Source organism: Amblyomma americanum, chromosome 7 (assembly GCF_052857255.1).
Source record: "Amblyomma americanum isolate KBUSLIRL-KWMA chromosome 7, ASM5285725v1, whole genome shotgun sequence".
Lineage (NCBI taxonomy): Eukaryota > Metazoa > Arthropoda > Arachnida > Ixodida > Ixodidae > Amblyomma > Amblyomma americanum.
This window is the reverse complement of record NC_135503.1, coordinates 116,855,142-116,873,324: the sequence shown is the minus strand read 5'-3', so window position 1 is coordinate 116,873,324 and position 18,183 is coordinate 116,855,142. Positions and strand designations below refer to the sequence as shown.

Sequence of the window (18,183 nt, the reverse complement as noted above, 5' to 3'; positions counted from 1 at the left end):
TCTAAGAGAAACAAATATGGGCAAGGTATATTGCGACGCATTTGTTACTGTTTCTGAGAGCGAAAGACCTTCGCGTCATTGCGTACAGACCAGTAAGGAACACAGGAAATAATTATGACATTCGGTAGAGGGGAGATTATCTTCGCATGGCGATGAATGACTAAATATGTCTTTGTCGTAGCGTAATTAGGCATAACATATTAACGTGAATTCTTGTGAATATCATTGTTTTCTATTACTGGGGCAGAATTCATTGGAACAGCATTTATAGATTTTTCTTGTCCAAGGAAGAGTTCTTATTTCTAATCTTGTGGCTTCTTATGTTCTTATTCAGAAACCTTGTCGAACTCACCCGTAGTGGTTCATTTAGTTAATAGTTAACTTATTGGTGCCTCTTTTATTGGTATGTGTTTCGTAGAAGCTTCGTGTCAGAAAAAAAATTATTTCGTTCATGTTTTCTAGAGGAAGGTGAAGGTGAGCTGTACGTAGTACTGTTACGTCCGTGACGTAACGACCGAGACGTTCTAGCAGGTCCCACAGGCCGAGAAAACGTGGCCAGCGGGAAGCAACACAGGGGCCTCAAGACAAGGCCAAACGGGCGAACACGCTTCGACTTCCTTTCCCTGCTTAATTCTTCTTTCCTTTCGGGGGACTTCAGCAAGCTCATAACTCTTTCCCCTTCGCAGGCGATGCCCCCTGGGCGAGTCAGGCATCGGCGCAAGGGTGACTGAGTTTCGGGCGCACGACATGAGTGAGTTCAGTGCAGGCTGAACGTCGGCCATGCACTTCTGATGACGCGTGAAATCCGATAGGTGAGGTCGCTGAATACCTCCAAGATAACATAGGGACGAATATAGTCCACAAGCATTTTATGGCTTCAGCCAAGCTTCCTGACTGGACGCCAAAGCCGGACCAGCTCTCCAAAGGCGTAGTTCACTTGGCGATAGTGGTCGTCGCAGTGGGGTTTGGGCGCTCTTGGGTGGAGAGAATTCTCGGGTGGGCTATCCAGCGGTCTTCTTCGTCTTGGCAAATATGCTCAGCAACCACAGGATCTACAACGGGAGGTTGGTATCGGGCGTGCATCGAAAAGAGCGGACACACAGGAGGAAGAACTGGCTGTAGCCTTTTGTTTGGTTTCTAGCGTTGTTGTACGCGTATGTGATAGAAGGTAGAACAGAGTCCCAGTCCTTGCCGTCAGAGGCGATGTACGTAGAAAGTATGTCTATCAGTGTACGGTTGGTTTGCTTTGTTAAACCATTAGTTTGTGGATAATTGGGGGTAGAACGTCTGAATTGCGATGTGCACAAACAAGAGTTCGACGACATCGACGATGAAGTGGCGGCCTCGGTCGCTGATCAAAACTCGCGGGGCCTATAACATAGAATAACGGATGACAGTAGAAAGATGGAGACCTGATATGGAGTAGCCGATGGGAGAGCACATGTCTCACAGTAACGGGGGTGGTAATCAGTACAGAAGATGATCCGGAGGTTGCATGTATGATACTTGCGAGAAGGACCCAGGAGGTCTACGTTCTCAAAACGAGATCTTTTAAGCGTCACAGTAAGAAGTAGACCAGGAACAGTGCCTTGAGGCCTTTGTGACTCGCACACTGGGTACAGCAAGCTTTATACTTTGTCTCATTACGCATCCGCAGCCAGCAAAAACGTTCTTGGGTTCGGAAGAGTGTCGGTACAGGTCCCAGGTGTCCCGAAGTGGGGTAGCGTGCACGATACGCGAAACACAGGAACGCTGGCTTTCAGGCAACATCGTAAGAAAGCCGAGACTGGTGAGAGAACAGACCTTGTTGTACACAGAAAAAGAAACATCTCGTACATAGAATGTACTGGAGGCTGTAGGGGCCTGCGCAGCTGTAAAGAATAGCTTGAGGCACTGTTCTTTCCCGAAGGCAAGTGTAGCTGGGGGTGGCATAAAGTTAGGTGGGCGGATGACAGTTTGCCCGAATGCCTCAGGAAGCATGTGGAGATTAAGCTGGGTGATTGACAACACTGAGCTTGATTCTCCTGGCGTGTGGGAAGCGTGAGCTTTGCAGGAAAAGGCAGCTCAGAGGAAAGGATACTTGTCTTTAATGCAGCTATAGTCTACGCTGCGATGAACGTGATGGCTGTTATATACACGTGCTGTCTACACGTTTAACGTTCATAAATTCGGCTGCAAGCAGCCGTGTGCTGTGGGATGTCAGTGCAAGTTAAATATACATGTCGTCGAAATTACACCGCAGCCCTACACTGCGGCACCTCTTACTGTCCTACACGCCAGATGCAAACCCCAACGAGGAGTGATGTACGTAGACGCAGCCTGCTGTGCAACGAGGAATCACGTGTTTGAGATTCGCGTGGTGATTGAGCCACCAAAAACTCCGAAACCGCGGAGGAAGTGGCCAAAGCCATTGCCAACACAGACGCTGACGTAATCAACAGCGACTACAATACTCTATCATTACAGGTGTCTACGGAAACGCTACCCAGCCCCACATAAAGGGCTTACCAAAGAAGAGGCGGTAGACTGGCGCAGACTTCTTCTTCTTCTTCTCAAGTAATATGGCACATACCCACGTGGGGGGGATTGGCCAAGGTATAGAGTAGATTGCCAATGAAGCATTTGCGCGGGGAAGGAAACGTCAGAAGACTGAATCAAGATAAAAAAAATTGGCGCCGACTACAATCCGGTACCTACCCGCACCTGCACAAACTACACAAGATTCTCCCTACATAATATGTAGATGAATGTCCATGGTACCAGGGTAAACCTGCACTAGAGCATGTCACATGGACCTGCCCTAATGCAGACTTAGAGCCTAGAATAGAAAACCCGAGTGTGACGCAGTGGGAGCACTTGTTGGCCAGCCAGGACTAGTAAGCGCGACGATTTCTCGTATGCCGAGCCACGATGGCTGCATTCAATCGCGGCATCCTGAACCAAGGATCGACCACGGTGCCCTGTGACCCGTATTGGTCAAGAGCACATTAAATTTGTGGCAAATAAAGTTTTTTCCATCCACCCATCCATCCATATTGACCATACGTAACTCTGCCAGGGGCCGTGTCTCATCCACCTAATCCAGCATTCTAGCAGGATTCAATTGGGCACCCATACTAGGGAGATGGACCTGAACTGGCACCCGGCCCATTCGGACAATCTCGGGAACGAAGCTGCCCACAATCGTGCTCGTGGTTTCGTCGGCTGAGCAGTGGGTATTTCGCACTCTGGAGTGGCGAACGAGTCTGACTTTTACGTGACAGTACGACCGCCACGTGTTGCTAAGCATGCCGCCATCGCACACGCCGCTCACCAACAATCATGAAATAATCTGGCGCACGCTCCAGGAATACTATAATGCCTGCCCGCAGGTATATGAAACACAAAGGCGCTATAAATATTGGCTATCACAAAAAAATAACAGCGGAGGTGCTTCCCTCTCGGTCGCGACAGCGCCAAGATTCTCGGACAGTCAGTCAGAAAAAAAAAATTATTTACAAAAAAGAGGTCAATTGAGGACGATGCACTTCTGCAGATGGTGGCGCCGTGTCGCGGCAGCCGCGAGCACCATATGAATCTCTCGCAGAGCGTTACGGAGAAGTTTCGTGACAAGAAAGCATTAAAGGGCTCTGGCATTGCAAACGCTGTCATTTGCGAGACGACCACGTTTGATTGACATCGGGTGGTGCTGGTGTCGAAGTTGCAGACGTTGATGCTTCACTGTTCATTTCACGAGAACACACGCACACAAACTGTGGCAGTGAAATCCAGAGACGAAGTATACTATCTACGCAAACAGGCGCACGTGTGACTCCATCTGGAACGCTCCAGCGACAAAGTATGGCCCTATCCATGCAAACACGCGCGCGTGTGACACCACCTGGAACGCTCCAGCGACTAAGTATGCACTACCCACGCAAACACGCGTACATATGACATCACCTGGAACGCTGTACAACGAGCCGTTGGATCACAATTTTGATTATTAATTAATTGGTTTTGGGGGAAAGGAAATTGCGCAGTATCTGTCTCGTATATCGTTAGACACCTGAACCACGCCGTAAGGAAAGGGTAAAGGAGGGAGTGAAAGAAGAAAGGAAGAGAGAGGTGCCGTAGTGCAGGGCTCCGGAATAATTTCGACCACCTGGGGATCTTTAACGTGCACTGACATCGCACAGCACACGTGCGCCTTAGCGTTTTTCCTCCATAAAAACGCAGCCGCCGCGGTCGGGTTCGAACCCGGGAGCTCCGGATCAGGGGCGCGATTACGGATCAGTCTCAATCGAAATTGTCTCAAAAAGTATATCATTTGCCTCTCTCCTATTGGTCGGCGTCCATTTTGATTTTTTTCGTCACTGACTGACGTCGTAAATGGCGCAGAAGTGGTGACGTTGGCCATTTAATTATGCAGGCAGATTGAGACGATTTTTTGAGACTGGAAAAAGTAGTATCAACACGTTTGAGACAGAAAATGGCGGCTGTTTACATCGTCGTATACGCGTGTGACCGCGCGAGCAACGGTGTCGGAGGGTGCATGAAGACGACTTTGACGCGCGGGAGAGTTATTTCGAGGAGACTGCGCAGTGTCTGTGCGACGAACTCGCCGTTGCTGGGAAGTGCGCGGGTGAGTGCGCTGTCAGTGGAGCGGCAGGTGCTGTGCGCGCTGCGCTTCTTCGCCTCCGGTGGGTTTCAAGTCGCCGTTGGAAATGAAGAAAACGTCGGTGCAGCCCAACCGACTGTGAAGAAGCCTTTTCGGCGGGCAGCGGAGACCAATGTCAACGTTGGGTAACAGAAGGGGGTGTTCGCTTTCCGAGGAGACCCGAGGAGAAGGCGGCGGCGAAGGAGGGCGTCCTTTGCCTAAACGTTCGCCGCGGCAGCATCTCCGGCGTCGTCGGGTGTGTCGATTGGGCACTCATCACTATCAAGGAGTCTGGGGGCAGTGCTGCGAACGAGCCGCAAGCGGTTCTACGCTGCGGACGTAATAGTGAGTATACCTCGGCCACTGTTTTTGACCGCATGAGTTCAAGTGCTACAAGTGCATGAGCTACAAGTGCGGGCCTCGGCAGCGAGAGTGAGTACGGGCTGTGCTTGTTTTTTCTCAGATCTGTGGCGCGAACATGTGCATCGTGGCCGTGGACTCGCGCTGACCCGGATCCTTCCGCGACGTGTTGGTCTGGCGGCATTCCGAGGCGGAGGAAGGCCTGCTGGACGACGGTGATTTTTTTTTCTGGGTAAGCAGTAAAATAGCCGTGTCACCCGTCGGGCGAACTCAGTCACATCTATTGAGCTCCAGCACTATGCATTTGCCCGGATCTGCTAAAGCTACAAGAATCAGTGTGGACAGTTACACAAATGCAGACACTTTACACTATGATACAGTGTATTGCCGCTTTTTCCTTTTGTTAAATATAATTGCAGCAGAAACACAGGACACATATTACATTGTTGAAATGCATAGCCTTTCCTGTTGAAGAAACCGAAGCAAAATGCACCTGACAGCGCTTGTGTTTTGAAGGAAATCATAGCGCATCATTTATATGAATATGGTGGTAAAAGACTGACCTTACAGTAGTGCTCACTTATACATCTAAATCCTGCATGTATGTATGCTCTTGAATGTCATATTCAGCAAAGCCTGGATGTGGGCTACTTGGAGTGAGTTTTCTACTGTATAGCAGAGTGTCCTGTAATGCTGTTGAGATCACTGAGAAAGGACATGCTTAGCTGCATCATTTTTTGTTATGCAGGAGACTATGTCTACCCACTGGAGCCATGGCTGCCTGCACCAGTAGCATGACATTACAGACCTGACTCAGCAGAAGGCCTGTACAACACGCCACATGCTTTCACACAATCTGTGGCTGAGCGCTGTATTGGTGTGCCGAAGAGCTGCTTCCGTTGCTTTCAAGGACACCGGATGCACCAGCGCCAGTGGAAGTGGACAGTGCGCATCATCACCGCACGTGCTGCACTTCCCAGCCTCTGTTTGGATGTGCCTATATCAGCAGAGGGTGCAGGCGACGCTACCTCTGACCCAGATAACAACGGGCCACCTCTAAATGGTGGCTGCCTCGTACAGACAGGATCCCTCCTCACCTGCCTCCTGAGAAGAGCATGCGGTGCTGTACTTTTGGCCTCTCTAGGACGACCCGTCTCCAGAGGAAGGCGTACCGAGGGATGGTGCAGCGGCAGTTGCGATGGAAAATCTAGCGTCCAGAGACGACTCACCATGCTGGCATAGAGAGTCATATCAGGCACTCTTCCCCTGTTGCCACTGTCATTTCCTTGTGTCATTGCACAACACACATCTGCAAGTGTGTTGGTTGTGCCCTTGGCCAACCTGTGTGCAGCGAGAAGCCAGCAGTGACAAACAAGTGCCCCCCACCGGCTGCCACTTCATTTTCAGTGTGTTTGCTAGTATATCTTCCAGTCCCTCAGCAGCGTGTTGCACAGTCTCTTCCTGAAGACGGAAAATGTGTTGAAGCAGCTCGCCCAATTTCTGAAAAGCATCATTTTGAACTCTTTTGTCAGTGCTTATGTTAGCCCACCTGCCCCTTCTCTGCTGTCTCCTTCCAGCTTGGTGGAGTGCCTGTGGTCATTACCTGTGTGACGAACATGCATGAACCAAACGTGTAGTGCTGGAATAAGGCATGAAATATTTGTGATGCTTGTTGGAATCAAAAAGCTGTTTTTTATTGCATCATACATTCAGTAAGCGCGTTTATTTTTTTTAGGCACAGCATTTGACACGAGTGTTTCTATTGCAGAAATGGCAGTGTACATACAAGCATACTTTACCTTGATGTACAATTACCATATGGCATTTCTGAGTGCAGTTAAGAAAAAAGTCTGAAAAATTGAGTTCAAAGTGCATGTTTTCTTTCATACAGAGGCTACCTGTACAATAAATATGGCATAGTACAGTGTACATGATGCATTTTCCGGACTACAAAACATTTTGGCACATATAAGTAGTGTAAATACCAAAGCTAAGCTTTTAGCGTAATGGTGTGTGGCTAGGGGTTTCACTCTGTGCTAAAAGCTGTACCTACTGCAAGGAAACCGCTGTACAACAATGCATAATAAAGATTGTAAGGTGCAGTGGCTACAATGACTGCTGAATGACTAGAACATCTTCACTGATAGACAAAGATGTGTAAACATCACAGACACATCACCAAGGAGATGGTGTGTGATTAGAGGTTAGTTTACAATCACAAATCATGCAACACCGTTACTGGAAATGCTCTACAGCTCTAAGAAGATACAGGCAGCTCCATTGTGGAAAATTTTGAGCACTCGGTTATTGCCCCATAACTGACACCTAGCTTGGTTTGCGTAACACAGGGCTATGAAGTCTTGTCCATGATGACACGAGACGGTGACAATGCCGAATGGCCGGACAAGCTCCTTGCGCTATCATATAATATGTGTGATAAGTGCAACTGCTTTCAAGCTACTTTTCGCCTAGGTATTTAATGTCCTAGTCATTTTCAACTGGCTGTTCCCTTTCAAACTGGAGTGGCCTGTATACAGGGTGCCTCAGATATGATGGACCATAATTTAAAAAAAAGAAAACAAGTGGTCTTCCGACCTGAAAGGAAGTGCATGTTAGAAGCTATGCAAAGTATTTAAAGCCCTTCAAACACTACCCTCACGAAACCCAGTTATACCAACATCACTCCGCCTGCTGAGCAAAATACAATATTACACATCACTGCCCTGTCCTACCTACCTCACTGCCCTGGATCATATGCAATTCAAGCGCTGTGTACCAGCAAACATGAACAAACTTGCTCAACTTTCTGCCCAGTTGCAATTAGCCTCTATACAAGCAAACTACTTATTTCCTGGTTGACCCTGGATCTACTACATGATCAGTAAATTACGTTAATGGAACAAGCTCGTTCTCTCCTCGGTGACAATAGCAAAGTTATCAAGTCAAGTGCTTCCTTTCTCTCTAAACAAAGTGGAGCATAAACATCACAATTTCTGCATCTTGCACAGGAAAAAAAAGAAACTACGGCAACAACTGAACATAAACCGAACGGAGCTACAAAAATACAAACGGAACATCAAGTGCTTAGCCCGATGTGGGCGGCAACACTTGGTTACGAGGCAGAAGAGTGCTGCCACAGAGGCAGGCCGTGTCGGCTCTCATTTCCCGCACCGAGATTGCAAGCTATCAGCAGCTGCACCTGTCTGTCGGCAGTTGCTTCTATGTGATGATTCATGGTTTTCTGGTATTTTCTAAAGAAAATAAACAGAACCACACGTCACTCGGTGATCGATAGGCGCCGACCGAGAACAGACTAGAGTTGTCTTCGTCGATTTTCGAGCCGAGCGCTGCTTGTAAGTTGATCTCGGCAGGCCCGTAGCATTCACTGCCTTCAATCAGATTTTTCGGCGCACTTAAGACATCCGCAAAGTACCTTGATTTTAGACGACACGCGAAAAAACAGGAACTAGCCATGGAATCAGCTGTTTTCTTGCAAGCCGCCATGTTCACGCGATACCACTGCCAGCGCGCCCTCATGGCAAGAGAAGTTAACCTGCAGCAAATTTAATTGCAAAACTGGGAATGCTTCTAATTTTCCCTCGTGTTGTTGAGATTGCAACACAGTTTACTATCAAAATAAAACATTGCTTGTTTTCTTCATTGCGTTATTGTTCATTTTCAGACTAACATGTTCACGCTATACCGCTGACAGCACACCTTCGCGGCAAAAATAGTGACTGAACAGCAAACTTAATTGCAAAAATGAAAACACTGGTTCTTTTGCTTGGTGCTGTTGGGTTTGAAATACAGTTACTTAGCAAAATAAAACATTACTCGTTTTTATTCACTGCGTTTTTACTGCAAAACATTAGTCTACGGTCCCTTGTCGTGCGATTAGTGGTTTCGGGGCGGAGCCCACCGCCTCCTTGCTCCGCATTGGCCGATTCGGCGGTCGGCATTTCTCGGTGTCGTCATTTTGACGTCACTGTCTCAATATTGAGACAGTTTTTTGAGACTGATCCGTAATCGCGCCCCAGTAGTCGAGCGCCCTAACCACTGAGCCACCGCGGCGGGGGGAATGCAAAATTGGTTTTTGAGGAAAGGAAATGACGCAGTAGCTGTCTCACATATCGGTGGACACCTGAACCATGCTTTATGAACGGAGGTAGAGCCCGGAAAGGCATACACATTAAGGTGCAATGTAGTCATTTCGAGTCACTGCTGGAAGCTATAGCTCGCGACAGGGATTCTAACCGGCGATTATGCATGTTGGAGGCTACAGCCTCCAACTTGTATTTTATATGGAACGAGAAATCGTATGACATTACCCGGAACGCTGTACGACAAACGTTTGTGTCACATATTTGTTACAAATGTAGTCGGGAGAACTGGCGCCACAATGAGATCGGCTAGTGGGGAGTGCGTACTGACGGACGAAGTGTATCATCATCAGCCTGACTACACCCATTGCAGGGCAAAGGCATCTCCCGTATGTCTCTCCAATTGACCCTGTCTTTTGCCAGCTGAGCCCACCCTATGCCTACGAAATTTTTAATCTCATCCGCCCACCTAACCTTCTGCCGGCCCCTGCAACGCGTGCCTCCTCTTGGAATCCACTCCGTTACTCTTAAGGACCAGCGACTATCTTGCCTTCGCATCACATGCCCTGCCCAAGCTCATTTCTTCCTCTTGATTTCGACTAGGATGTCATTAACCCGCGTTTGTTTCCTCACCCACTCTGCCCGCTTCCGGTTTCTTACCGTTACGCCTTTCATTTTTCTTTCCATAGCTCGCTGCGCTGTCCGTAACTTAGGCTGAACCATTTTAGTTAGTCTCCACGTTTCCGCCCCGTGGGTGAGTACCGGCAAGATACAGCTGCTGTCCACGTTTCTCTTGAGGGATATTGGTAAACTACTATTCATCACCTGAGAGAACCTGCCATATGCGCTTTACACCATTTTTATCCTTCTAGTTATTGCCCCCTCCTGACTCGGATCAGTTGTCACTACCTGCCCCAAGTAAAAGTATTCTTTTACCACTTCCAACATCTCGTTGCTTACTGCTGTTCCCTTGCTAGACTGTACACCCCAGCCCCAATCCCACTCATTCTTCCTGGAAAGCTGCTTTACAGACCGCTCAGCCCGCCGGCTAGAAATGGCTGGCGGATCGGGCCTTATGTGAGGCACAAGCCCGTGGAATAATGAACCTGTTGGAGACCACACTGGGAGATTTTTTTCTTTTTTTCTAATAAAAGTTGTTTCCATCCATCCATCCATCCATCCATCCATCCATCCATCCATCCATCCATCCATCCATCCATCATCCATCCATCCATCCATCCATCCATCCATCCATCCATCCATCCATCCATCCATCCATCCATCCATCCATCCATCCATCCATCCATCCATCCATCCATCCATCCATCCATCCATCCATCCATCCATCCATCCATCCATCCATCCATCCATCCATCCATCCATCCATCCATCCATCCATCCATCCATCCATCCATCCATCCATCCATCCATCCATCCATCCATCCATCCATCCATCCATCCATCCATCCATCCATCCATCCATCCATCCATCCATCCATCCATCCATCCATCCATCCATCCATCCATCCATCCATCCATCCATCCATCCATCCATCCATCCATCCATCCATCCATCCATCCATCCATCCATCCATCCATCCATCCATCCATCCATCCATCCATCCATCCATCCATCCATCCATCCATCCATCCATCCATCCATCCATCCATCCATCCATCCATCCATCCATCCATCCATCCATCCATCCATCCATCCATCCATCCATCCATCCATCCATCCATCCATCCATCCATCCAACAAAAAGCTGCTGATTAGCAGCTTCACGAAGGTTGCTGCCCTTATATTTGACAGGTTGAAGGGCGCTAACATACAGCTTCTCATTAAACAATTAAAGGTGTCTGGATTAAAAGCAGATATCACTTATACATGTGTTGTAGACATTCTTATTGGACACAATCAAGCTCACATATTACAAGCAATAAGACAACAAATAACACTATTGGACATATTAGTGCATATTTTACACACTGCAATGCTACTCAAGCACTTGGCATGTCATGTTACCATAATACACATAATAAAAAACGCATCTTGTTTATTTTGCTGCAACCTCACAGGAGAAAAAAAATAAACAAAATTACATGAGTCTTGATACAATGAATTGTAAGGGAAACCAAATAAAACCACCTCTAGACGAAGGACACAGAAATCATCGATACAATCGCAACAAGTTGTCATTGAGGACCGGAAGGTAATCACATTGCTAGGCTAAGTTGCAGGATCTGTTCTAGAAATGATATTTTTTCCAGTCTTTTCTTGAGATATTCTCTATATTTAGATTTACATCCTTTAAAGTATTTAACAGTTTTGGAAGATGATTTGCTATCCTCTTGCACCCTTGGTTAGTTCTAGAAAATGGCAGCGTCCAACTCTTTCTGTTTCTGATGTCGTAGGAAAGTTGCGATGTTCAGGGGACCGGCGAGTGTGAACGCGCTTTGCGTCGTGTCTGTACAAGCACGGCGATTTCGTCTGGATTTCGACCCACGCAGTGCCCATCTCTTCACTGCACCGTTCGTAAAGGTGAGCGATACCATCTTTTCAAATTTGGTGGCCGTCAGTCCCCCCTAAGTGGGCCCACGGGCCGAAAACAGCCCTTTGCCAATCATCCGCCGCGCTAGGCATCGCGCCACTGTGCGCTAAGCCTAAGCCGCTTCGACCTCCCCTACATCGACAATATGGAAGTCCACGTGATCGGAGAGACAATCAACACGAGGGACTACGATCCCAGGGACTGGAACCATATCCTGAGCTTACCCGCCCGTCAGAAAGGAGCACCGAAAATCCAGGACCAGGCGTACTTCACCATCGGCTCACGACCTGAAGATTCAGTACACCAAGCGTCCCAGCTGCGCGCTACGCGTCTCGCGGCGCGAAGGTCGCAACGCCAGCCGCGGTTGCCTGAGGATGCCTACAAGATAGTGTTTCGTTCCAACGGGGGACTTAAACGACCTTCAACCGCGCCAGCTTCGCCTGGCCCTGATAACTGCATCCAAGGATCTCCAAGACCCGGACGCCACCAACTTGCGTATCCACCCCCTAAACAATACCTGCACGATGAGTACCCCGCATCAAGCCGACGCGATACGCCTGGTCGCCATCAAACAAATCTCAATTCGAACCCAAGCCTACACGGTCACCGCCTACATCGCCCCCCCCCCCCAGGATGGTGCAGTAAGAGGAGTAATCACTAACGCCTACTGGGAAGAAACCCTAGCACAGGTTCTTGAAGACCTCATCACGGGCAACCCTGGCGTCCCCATCATTGATGCACGCCGCATGGGACAGTCCGTTCGATCCTTATCACCTTCCGGGCGGGTCCGGTGCCCCGAACCATCTCTTACGGAGGCGGACTCCACAACTACACTTTATATAGAGGACAACTGGATGCTTGCACAAACTGTAGAAAACCAGGGCATCGCGCGGATGTGTGTACCCTTCAGCGTACGCACAACTGTCCAAGATGCGGTATCGTGCACGCCCGAGAGGACACCCCGACATGCACCCCAGCCTGCATACTCTGTGGAGGCGCCCACATGACGGGTACTGAAGGTTGCGAAGTGAGGGGACGGCGCTCACCGCCAGAACCACCTAGAGTAGGAGAAGGCCTCGGCACTCCCCCGTGATGTCACCACACTAAGCCCGTCCGCCTCCGCTTGAGGCGCTATTGAAAAAAAAAATAAAAAAGCACAATACTGCAGCATGTTCTAGGGTATACGTCCGGAATATATTTGCATCCAGTATAAATTGTGCACTGGCGTGATTAAAGGAACAAAGACAAGTTCTTTCCACGTCAACTTCGGCATTTGTAGCAAAGCTGATTTGAGACTAGAAAGACGATGCGCCGGAGAAACGTCTTTCTTTTTTCAGTCTGTCACACACAGCTGTACAATTCATATCGCAAATTTTATTTGGCATTGGTTTCCACTATCACAGAATGACATTCGAACACACAACAGTCACATAAAAAAACATGACATACATCAATCTCACTAGTTTGATATGAAAAATGTGCTGAACTTCACAATGATGGATAATTTTAAAAAATTTCATAGAAATCAAGACAACATAAAGATAACACACAGTTCATATATTGTATGTATTGTAGCATAAAGATTCGCGAAAACAGCACACATCATTTTCACTTCAGGGTAATCAACTTTCTCTTTTTCACATTATTCTTTTCTGTGTTCATCTTGTCGTTCTTGAAGGCTGCGTAATTCTTCAGCAGGGTGTTTACTGCTGGATTAAGGATGTTCTTTAACATTGACTCTTGACTGTGACCAATTGCACAAGTGTCAGTCTTCACTATCACAGAGCAAATACTTCAACACACTTAGAAGTGCAGCTCTCCGATTACTCTCTGCATGAAACATATTCTCATATTCCTTGCCTGTAATATGTTCTAGCACAATCTTGGTGCACAGCGCCACATGAACGACACATGGCTGTGGAAATTTCATGCCACCTCTGCTCATATTATCAATAAGCAAATGCTCACTGCGTTCAAGCTCTCTCTCAGTAATTGTGAATAAATCACAGCAGTCATTGCAAGGCTGGTGCTTCAAAGCAGCATAGGCACAGTAGCCAGCGATGTACACAAATGCCGGCATGTCTTCCCGGGGCTTCTTTAGGTCACAGCTTCTTAGCTTTATGTTATTTTTCTCAATCAGGATTTCAGCACACGGCTCTTTGCAAGTGTCAGTGGATGCTGGCATATCTGACAAGATCAGTGTGTTCTAGAGGTGGATCTTTGCCTCAGCTTCAAATACCTGTGTGATCGACACATTGTAATAGGACCCACAGAGCTTACGGTACTTTCCAAACCGAGCTTCGAGGGGGTCGGTTTGAAATTTTCCAAAGAGAACGTATGTACAATCGAGCTCCTCCAAACAATATCTTGACACTTCGATCAAGGCACATGCGGAAACCCGGAGAGCTGAGTGGGTCTCCTTTGTCAACGCCCCTGTATGCACGCACCTACTTTTCCAGTCGTCGAGCCAGGTAACAGATGTGTCGAGGAACTGTAGCTGCTGGCCATTGATTTCTCGTACTGGCTCTTGCCACACATCTCTCACTCTGTGTCCCTTATGGGGAGTCTTGACATTGACGATGCTCCACCATCGCACAATTAGGTCAATCAAATCTGCAGTACCATCTGCAAGCGTCAGATGCAGTGTTTCGCCTCTTATCCTCAAATCAGATGAAACAAGAGTTAAAAATTCGCAGAGCAAGTTTCACGTTCTGCCTCTCAATATTTGTAGGATTTAATGCTTTATACGTTAGCCCAAAAGCCACTTTCGCAGTATTAGTTTGTTCAGCCTCATGGAGCTTTGTGAGTGATGTGAATCAAGCACCCTCCATTTTCTTACTTTCTGTGGTTTCACAGGGAAAAGGTGGGTTATATAGGCATTTGTCAGAATTTTTTTGATTTAGCCAATTGTTTCTGATACATTTCAGCAAATGCACAGTCAACAGAATGAAAGAGTGGCTGCTGCGGATTAGCTGGATGGGGGTAAACAATTTCGAGCTTCTGGGCTTCACTGAACATAGCCATTACTTTCCGGTTAATTGAATTATTGTCTGTGATGACTGCAACAATATGGAGGTTCGCTTCATCAAGTCTCAAGACTACTTTTTTACAGTTTCGTGCAGTTCCTCCGCAGTAATTTTTACACTGGAAGGATGTGTGCAACATCTTTGAACGGTGACAGGAGAGACTGCACCATAAATACATGCGCTGTCTTAGCAGGTTCAGAATAGTTCGCAGCAGCACCTGTTGTGCTGCCAGCCTTGTATTCGAAGAACTGCTGTAAGTGTATTTCATCTACCATTAATGTTGCTTTTCTTTCATGAGCTTTCAGCAGACTTGCCCTCCTTTTCATATATCTTAGGAGGCCCTCTTCATTTTGCTCCTTTAAAGGACTAACATCAAGTCCACCACAGACACGCTTGATTGTAGCAGTATGAGGCAATACCAACTTTCCACTGCTCCTCAAAAACTTGTAGCCATGCGGTGAAATAGTGTACAAAATGCTACACAAGACAAAAAGTTCCGCAGAGTAGCGAACAGCATTATTCCTCTTCATGAGGAGGTGACACTGCTCTTTGAGGAACGTCACAGCGCCCACCTTTTCGTCCTCCAGAAGGTCCCCACTTGAAATATCGTCAAGGAGTGAGATGACCAATTTTAGTGCAGCCTTTGTCCACTTGTGGTCCTCCTTTAGTGCAGTGGTCCTCGACATTATACAAGAGCTGAACAAGCACGCGGAAATCGTGGATATAATCCGGGATCTCAAAACACTTGTCAGATGTAAAACGAGCACCTCTACAAAATACACGCACAGACATATCCGACGACACAGTCAGTGACCAAAAATCTCGGGAGCATTTGTTCTCACTTTGACGTGAGCATAGATCATGCAGCTGTCGCAAGGTACCGCTGTCCAAAACCTTCTCTCTCCCAGCTTGTGCAGGTGTGAATTGATGTCTTGGAGGCAGTTAACTTGGTTCTCTCGTTCCTCGTTCTCGTGCGCTAAAGCTGACTGCTTTAAGGCCCTTTGAAGCTGTTCGCTCTCCACACGTGTTCGCTTGACATCAGGGTCTTCTCTCGACTGGCGAGAATCCGAAATATATTGCGGGCAGTCGGGAAAGATCGTTGGAATGGCATCAGGCGTAAGCCGGGTGAGCTTCATTTGAACTTCGATGGTCCGTCCGTCGCAATCCGTGTATTCGATGTTGTACGTAGGTGCTCGGGCTTGAAATGCCGTTCACAAACCTGCGAAACAACCAGCGCCATCATATTATGAACACACTTTGACGCCTGCAAAATTGTGGCATACGCTTACAAATCTAAGCACGAGATCTGTGAAAAGCGCATTTTACTGACCCATGAGTCGTTCAACGAATGAGTATACACACGCCATCGCAAACGCGTGCGAGCCCACGTGGATATCACGTGTAAATAAATGGTCACTTGAAAACGTATTTATATAACAATGGAATATCGCAGTTTGTACTACTACACTTTCATTGTACATTGTTCATATAAATCACCACTGCACGAATTAAAAAGCGAGACAACACTTACCAGCGGATCTTTCAGTTTTCCAACGTCGACATCGTCCCGTCGCACTGCCCGCTGCCATTTTTTCCTTCGCACGGGATCACTCGGGAACCCAAACAGCCTGACCTTTGGCCCTTCGTCATAGTTTCCTCTACAGTTTGGCACACAGCATCGCCCCATGACATCGAACAGACCGCACGTGTACACAGAGTGACTGAGTGCAAAACTTTTATTGAACATTTGCGTAGTTCGGCGGCAGCACGATCCGCGTCGTCTTCATATCAGGCGATCCCGGATCCCGTCTTCGCAAGGTCGGGCCCTCATTCCAGGGCTCCGCTGAGCCGCGCTGCCTCGTAAGCGTGCTGCACCAGGGTCCTTTGGACCGCGAGCTCGCTGCTGACGAGCCGGCTCTCCCATTGCTCCGCGCTTGTGTGTTGGTGGAATTTTATGTTTCGCTCACACTCCCATGTGATGTGGTACAGCGTTGGTACCGCCCCACACCACGGGCATGTGGCTCTGTATTGTGTCGGAAACATCTTGTTTAGTATGTGTAAATTTGGAAAAATACCCGTCTGCAGTCTGCGCCACCCGGTAGCCTCTTCCTTTGTTAGTGCCTTGTGTGGCGGAGGATATTTATACCTTAAGCCCCTGTATAGGACCAGGTGCTCTGCATACCCCCCGTCGCAGGCTCGGGTGCAAAAGTCGTCCGGTAATCCCGCTCGGAAACTCATCGCTCGAGCATGGCCGTCCGCTCTTTCATTTCCCTTAATACCTGCATGTCCGGGTATCCAAACCAGGCTGTGTATGTGTTTTGTGTCTGAGACACGCGCTTTTCTGAGTATGTTCATGGCTGCGGCACCTATCCTTCCCCTAGTGTAGTTCCTACATGCCTCTTTCGAGTCTGTAAGTATGTTTAGAGATTTGTTTCCCTGGGAGCTGCAAGCGACCGCTAGAGCTATGGCAACCTCCTCGGCTTCTGTTGCGTCCGCAGCCTCTGCCGCTGCACAGGTGATCAGTTCTCCTTGGTGGTCGGCTACTACAGCCGCGGCCGTGCGCTTCCTATCCATCAGGTACAGCGCCGCGTCCGTGAAGACCGTGTTTTCCAGATTGGTTAAGCCTCGCTCGATATACTCGGCTCTTGCTTTCCGTCTTCCTTCGTGCAGGTTCGGATCCATGTTCCTGGGCAGGGGGCACGCTATGCGCGTCTCGTGCGTCGCGTAGCACCTAGCGCCACCTGGTGCTCAAGAGCGACACCACGCGCAGTGGAACGGCTAGGGCAGAGTGTGGTGACGTCAGAGGATAGGTGAGGGCGAGTGCGGAGGCCTTCTCCTAGTGTAGGTGGTTCTGTCACCGCCCGCTTCACCGCAACCGCACACCGGAGCGAGACGTGGACCGCGCCAGAGTTCGTCGCTCTAGCAAGTCTCGCTCATGGTCTCGTCGCCGCCAGGACCAACAGCCTCCACAATTTTCCTGGGCAGACGGAGTAGCAGGCAACAGGCTCAAAGCTACCAGCAAGCCCTCAACCCCCCCCCCCCCCCGCGCCCACACAGGTGGACCCCCGTGACCGGGAGCTACAGGCCCTGCGAGAGGAGGTGAGTCGTCTTACTTCTCTCATCAAGACCCCCACCTCTACCCCTCTACCGCTTCCGCCAATAGTCCCTCCCACGCAACCCACGCTGCTACCTCAAGCAGCACCCATTGAAAACATGGAACAATCGGACACCCAAACCCCCACCTCACCCCCACCCTAGAAAAAAGCTCACACCAGAGCAACCACCCGTCACCCAAACCGACCTTCAATTCCTAGAGGCCCGCATGGACGCTAAACTCGCTGAAATGAGCGCGCGTCTGGAGGCAAAATTTAATCACCTCATCGACCACCTGTCCCAACGCTTCGAGCATCAAATTGAAGGGGCATTTACGCGCATGGTGCATACCCTTGAGATGAGTATCGCATGGTACGACACCCGCCTCTAAACAATAGAGCAGGTCCTTCTCT

General features: G+C 48.6%; 1 pseudogene; it reads right to left on the bottom strand.

Annotated features, from left to right (window-relative positions):
• Nucleotides 1-14,317: 14,317 nt before the first annotated feature.
• Nucleotides 14,318-16,364, bottom strand: LOC144098015 (uncharacterized; annotated as a pseudogene).
• Between the last annotated feature and the right edge of the window lie 1,819 nt (nucleotides 16,365-18,183).